Raw genomic sequence first — 7,277 nt, 5'->3', positions numbered from 1 at the left:
TTTCGTGAAAATGATGGGAAGGAAAATTGTGCTCAAGTACTAGAAGAAGAATTACATAAAATGTTTGGCATAAAATATGTGAATGATGAGCATGATTGCAATGTTGTTAGTATGAATTCTTTGAATACCCACGATGCTAATTATATGCAAAGCCACAAGCTTGGGGATGCTATGTTTGATTAAGATGATATTTTTTGTCCCCCAAGTTTGGATGAGGAAATTTATTATGATGAAAGCATGCCTCCTATTTATGATGATTAGTGTGATGACATGTATGCTATAAAGAAAAATTATAACCATGGAACTTGTCATCTTGATTTTAATTTTCAATTGGATTATGCCTCACATGATAGTTATTTTGTTGAGTTTGCTCCCACTACTATTGATGAGAATAAATTTGCTTATGTGGAGAGTAGTAAAATTTCTATGCTTGTAGATAATGGAAATAATGCTTTATGTGATGGTTATATTGTTGAATTCATTCATGATGCTACTGAAAATTATTATTAGGGAGGAATTTATGCTTGTAGGAATTGCAATAATATCAAGTTTCCTCTCTATGTGTTGAAAATCTTGAAGATTTGCTTGTTTTACCTTCCTATGCTAGTTGTTTCTTGTTCCCATAAGTTGTTTGCTCACAAAATCCCTATGCATAGGAAGTGGGTTAGACTTAAATGTGCTAGTCATATTCTTCATGATGCTCTCTTTATGTTTCAATTCTTATCTTTTATGCGAGCATCATCTAAATCATCATGCCTAGCTTAAAGGCATTAAAGAAAAACGCTTTTTGGGAGACAACCCAATATTTACCTTTACTGTTTTTGTGTGTTCACATGATTATGCTACTGTAGTAATCATGTTTTATAGCTTTTGTTTCAATAAAGTGCCAAGTAAGACCTTTAGGATAGCTTACGGTGATAGTTGTGTTGATCCTGCTGAAAATTAGAAACTTTTTCACCCAGTAAATTAGTTTTGATAATTCACGGGTACGTGATTTTTATCTGATTATTTTTTCTATGGATTGGGACAAAAAGTTCTCAGGTTTTCCTAATTTGGTAGAATTTTTTGAGTTACAGAAGTATTCGAGAGTTACAGATTACTACAGACTATTCTGTTTTTGATAAATTCTGTTTTCTATGTGTTGTTTGCTTATTTTGATGAATCTATGAGTAGTATCGGAGGGTATGAACCATAGAGAAGTTTGAATACAGTAGATATTACACCAATATGAATTTAGAATGAGTTGACAACAGTACCTAAGTGGTGATTTATTTTTTTATACTAACGGAGCTTACGAGTTTTCTGTTGAGTTTTGTGTTGTGAAGTTTTCAAGTTTTGGGTAAAGATGCAATGGACTATGGAATAAGGAGTGGAAAGAGCCTAATCTTGGGGATGCCCAAGGCACCCCAAGGTAATATTCAAGGAAAACCAAGAACCTAAGCTTGGGGATGCCCCGGATGGCAGCCCCTCTTTCGTCTTCGTTCATCGGTAACTTTACTTGGAGCTATATTTTTATTCAGCACATGATATGTGTTTTGCTTGGAGCGTCATTTTATTTTGTTAGTATTTTCTTGCTTTTATTTAGAATAATGTTTTGCATCTATATTTTCAATAAAAATGTCAAGGATAGCCTTTGCCATGCTTATTTTGCAGGTATACATGTTGCCGTTTCAAAACAGAAAGTTTACCGCTGTTGCAAAACTTCCCTAGAAAAGTCAGAAAATGATAAAATCTTGAAACTTTTTGCATATTGAGATCTGATAAATCTTCTACAGTGTGGTAGAGTTTCATAATTTTTGGAGTTAGTGAAGTATGATGAATCTTGCATTGTTTACAGACTGTACTGTTTTGGCAGATTGCTGTTATGTTTGCATCGTTTGCATATGTTTGCTTGTTTAATGATTCTATTTGAGGATAGGGGTATTAAATATGCAGAGACATTTAGTATAATTTTTGTGATTTGTTACAGTAGAAAATGATAAGGTTTTTGCATTGGTTTATACTAACTTATCTCACGAGTTCTTGTTGAGTTTGGTGTGGATGAAGCTTTCAAGATTTTGGAAACCGAGATATAAAAGGAATTAAGGAGACACAAAAGCTCAAGATTGGGGATGCCCAAGGCTCTCCAAGATAATATTTCAATAATTCTCAAGCATCCAAGCTTGGGGATGCCCCGGTAGGCATCCCACCTTTCTTCTTCAACAATTATCGATTAGTATTGGTTGAACATAAGTTTTTGCTTCTTCACATGATGTGTGCTATCCTTGAAATGTCATTTTGTTTTGTTTTGCTTGTTGTTTGAATAAAATACCAAGATCTGAAATTCTTATATGTTAGAGAGTCTTCACATAGTTGCACAATTATTTGACTACTCATTGATCTTCACTTATATCTTTTGGAGTAGTTTGTCATTTGCTCTAGTGCTTCACTTATACCTTTTTAGAGCACGGTCGTGGTTTTATTTTGTAGAAATTATTGATCCCTCATGCTTCACTTATATTATTTTGAGAGTCTTTAGAACAGCATGGTAATTTGCTTGGGTTATAAAATTAGTTCTAATATGATGGGCATCCAGGTTGGGTAAAATAAAAACTTTCATATGGAGTGCCTTAAACACTATGATAAATTTGATACTTGATAATTGTTTTGAGATATAAAGGTGGTAATGTTAGAGTCATGCTAGTTGGGTAATTATGAAATTGAGAAATACTTGTGTTAAAGTTGGCAAGTCCCGTATCATGCACGTATGGTGAACGTTGTGTGACAAATTTGAAGCATGGGGTGTTCTTTGATTACCTTCCTTTTGAGTGGAGGTCGGGATCACGCGATGGTTAACTCCTACCAACCCTTCCCCTAGGAGCATGCGTAGTAGTACTTTGCTTCGAGGGCTATTAAACTTTTGCAATAATTATATGAGTTCTTTATGACTAATGTGAGTCCATGTATTATATGCACTCTTACCCTTCCGCAATTTTCTAGCCTCCACGGTACCGTGCATTGCCCTTTATCACCTTGAGAGTGGTGCAAACTTCGTCAGTGCATCAAAACCCCGTGATACGATACGCTCTATCACACATAAACTTCCTTATATCTTCCTCAAAACAGCCACCATACCTACCTATTATGGCATTTCCATAGCCATTCCGAGATATATTGCCATGCAACTTTCCAGCGTTCCGTTTATTATGACACGCTCCATCATTATCATATTGCTTTGCATGATCATGTAGTTGACATTGTATTTGTGGCAAAGCCACCTTTATATTTCTTTCATACATGTCACTCTTGATTCATTGCATATCCCGGTACACCGCCGGAGGCATTCACATAAAGTCATATTTTATCCTAAGTATTGAGTTGTAATTCTTGAGTTGTAAATAAATAGAAGTGTGATGATTTCCATTATTAGAGCATTGTCCCATGTGAGGAAAGGATGATGGACACTATGATTCCCCCACAAGTCGGGATGAGACTCCAGACGAAATAAAAAAAAGAGAAAAAAGAGAAAAAAAGAAAAAAAGAAAAAAAAAAGAGGCCAAAGAAGCTCAAATAAAAAATGAGAGAAAAAGAGAGAAGGGACAATGTTACTATCCTTTTTCCACACTTGTGCTTCGAAATAGAACCATGATCTTCATGATAGAGAGTTTCTTATTTTATCACTTTCATATACTAGTGGGAATTTTTCATTATAGAACTTGGCTTGTATATTCCAATGACGGACTTCCTCAAAATGCCCTAGGTCTTCGTGAGCAAGCAAGTTGGATGCACACCCACTTAGTTTCTTTTGATGAGCTTTCGTACACTTATAGCTCTAGTGCATCCGTTGCATGACAATCCCTAATCCTCGTATTGACATCAATTGATGGGCCTCTCCATAGCCCGTTGATTAGCCGCGTCGATATGAGACTTTCTCCTTTTTTTGTTTTCTCACATAATCCCTATCATCATACCCTACTCCACCCATAGTGCTATGTTCATGGCTTACGCTCATGTATTGCGTGAGGGTTGAAAAGGCTGAAGCGCGTTAAAAAGTATGAACCAATTTCTTGGCTAAAACTGGGGTTGTGCATGATGGGAGCATTTTGTGTGACGAAAATGAAGCATGGCCAAACTATATGATTTTGTAGGGATAAGCTTTCTTTGGCTATGTTATTTTGATAAGACATAAACTACTTGGTTAACATGCTTGAAATATTACTATTTTTATGTCAATATTAAACTTTTGTCTTGAATCTTTTGGATCTGAACTTCATGCCACAATAAAGAAAATTACATTGATAAATATGTTAGGTAGCATTCCACATCAAAAATTCTGTTTTTATCATTTACCTACTCGAGGACGAGCAGGAATTAAGCTTGGGGATGCTTGATACGTCTCCAACGTATCTATAATTTTTGATTGTTCCATGCTATTATATTATCTGTTTTGGATGTTTATAGGGATTTATTATACACTTTTATATTATTTTTGGGACCAACCTATTAACCGAAGGACCACTCCAAATTGCTGTTTTTTTGCCTATTTCAGTGTTTCGCAGAAAAGGAATATCAAACGGAGTCCAAACGGAATGAAACCTTCGGGAGAGTGATTTTTGGAACAAACATGATCCAGAGGACTTGGAGTGGACGTCAAGAAAGAAGCAAGGAGGCCACGAGGCAGGGAGGCGCGCCTGCCCCCGGGCGCGCCTCCACCCTTATGGGCCCCTCGCAGCTCCACCGACCTACTTCTTCCTCCTATATATACCCATATACCCCGAAAACATCCAGGAGCATGATAGATCGGGAGTTCCGCCACCACAAGCCTCTGTAGCCACCAAAAACCAATCGGGACCATGTTCCGGCACCCTGCCGGAGGGTGGATCCCTCACCGGTGGCCATCTTCATCATCCCGACGCTCTCCATGACGAAGAGGGAGTAGTTCACTCTCGGGGCTGAGGGTATGTACCAGTAGCTATGTGTTTGATCTCTCTCTCTCTCTCTCGTGTTCTTGATTCGGCACGATCTTGATGTACCGCGAGCTTTGCTATTATAGTTGGATCTTATTGTGTTTCTCCCCCTCTACTCTCTTGTAATGGATTGAGTTTTCCCTTTGAAGTTATCTTATCGGATTGAGTCTTTAAGGATTTGAGAACACTTGATGTATGTCTTGCATGTGTTTATCTGTGGTGACAATGGGATATCACGTGATCTACTTGATGTATGTTTTGGTGATCAACTTGCGGGTTCAGTGACCTTGTGAACTTATGCATAGGGGTTGGCACATGTTTTCGTCTTGACTCTCCGGTAGAAACTTTGGGGCACTCTTTAAAGGTCTTTGTGTTGGTTGAATAGATGAATATGAGATTGTGTGATGCATATCGTATAATCATACCCACCGATACTTGAGGTGACATTGGAGTATCTAGGTGACATTAGGGTTTTGGTTGATTTGTGTCTTAAGGTGTTATTCTAGTATGAACTCTATGATAGATTGAACGGAAAGAATAGCTTCGTATTATTTTACTACGGACTCTTGAATAGATCGATCAGAAAGGATAATTTTGAGGTGGTTTTGTACCCTACAATAATCTCTTCGTTTGTTCTCCGCTATTAGTGACTTTGGAGTGACTCTTTGTTGCGTGTTGAGGGATAGTTATATGATCCAGTTATGTTATTATTGTTGAGAGAACTTGCACTAGTGAAAGTATGAACCTTAGGCCTTGTTTCCTAGCATTGCAATAACGTTTGTGCTCACTTTTACCACTTGTTACCTTGCTGTTTTTATATTTTCAGATTACAAATACTCATATCTACCGTCCATATTGCACTTGTATTACCATCTTTTCGCCGAACTAGTGCACCTATAAAATTTACCATTGTAATGGGTATGTTGGGGACACAAGAGACTCTTTGTTATTTGGTTGTAGGGTTGCTTGAGAGAGACCATCTTCATCCTACGCCTCCCACAGATTGATAAACCTTAGTTCATCCACTTGAGGGAAATTTGCTACTGTCATACAAACCTCTGCATTTGGAGGCCCAACAACGTCTACAAGAAGAAGGTTGCATAGTAGACATCAATGAGCGTAATGTAGGACTGCATTGAAGCGAGCAAATGCGGCGCACCCTAGAAGCATGTGGTATCTGCTGCGAAAAGGTACAATGTCGAAGATTAACTCCTCGGTTCTGAAGTTCTCGGGTGACCCGAAGACGACCTCGAGTGTTATAGTTATGTTGCAGCAGGCCTCAACGCCTGTTATGACACCTTTAAAGGTGGTGCTGTTGGGCTTGATCCGATATGATTCAATGCCCATCTTCCTGACCGTATCTGCGTATATTAAGTTGAGGCTACTTCCTCCATCCATAAGGACACATGTCAGATGAAAACCATAGACGATCAGGTCCAAGACGAGTGCAGCCGATCCTCCGTGTCTGATGCTGGTCAGATGGTCATGCTTGTGAAATGTGATCGGATAAGCCGACCATAGACTGTACTTCCTAGCCACGGGCTCTAGCGCATAAATGTCCTGAAGTACACACTTCCTCTCCTTAGTGGGGATGTGGGTAACGTAAATCATGTTTACTTCTGTTACCTCATTAGGAAACTTATTTTGGCCTCCGTTGTTGGGTCGCCGAGGTTCATCCTCGTCTTCACTGCAAGGTTGGGTTTTATTCTGACCCTCCGTCGCCACCTTGCTAGGCTGCCTTAAGACCCAACAATTTCTGTTAGTGTGACTTGTTGGCTTGTCCATTGTGCCCTGAATTTGGCATGACCTATCAATGATTTTGTCCTCAGGCTGGGTCCATCCTTATTCCCTTTAAAGGGCTTATGCCTTTGCCATGATCTAGGTATGGTGAACCCTGCATTGACTGTGGCATCCTCTGTGTCGCTTCCGCCAGTCTTATGCTTGCGCTTATTTTTATTATGTTGAGGCTTTCCACTTGTGTTGCGCGCCTCTGAGGTGGCCGCCTCTCTATTATGGGTACTACATGCCAGCCAACTATCCTCTCCCGCCCAAAAGCGGGTCATGAGTGAGGTGAGGGCCGCCATGGTCCTCGGCTTATACTAACTGAGCTGGTGGGCGAGCCACTCATCTTGAATGTTATTTTTAAATGCGGTGGTGGCCTCGGCGTCGGAGCAGTCTATGATCTGGTTCTTTTTAGTGAGGAACCGGTTCCATTTGCCAGACTGCTAAGTGACACGGCTGAGGTCATCGGCATACAGGTTGGACGTAAGTGCCCTGGAAAATTGCCCGAAAGACGTCCTTAAGGGCCTCCCAGCTACCAATAGAGTGAGG

Source organism: Triticum dicoccoides, chromosome 1B (genome assembly GCF_002162155.2).
Source record: "Triticum dicoccoides isolate Atlit2015 ecotype Zavitan chromosome 1B, WEW_v2.0, whole genome shotgun sequence".
Taxonomy (NCBI): Eukaryota; Viridiplantae; Streptophyta; class Magnoliopsida; order Poales; family Poaceae; genus Triticum; species Triticum dicoccoides.
Note: the sequence above shows the minus strand (reverse complement) of the source record.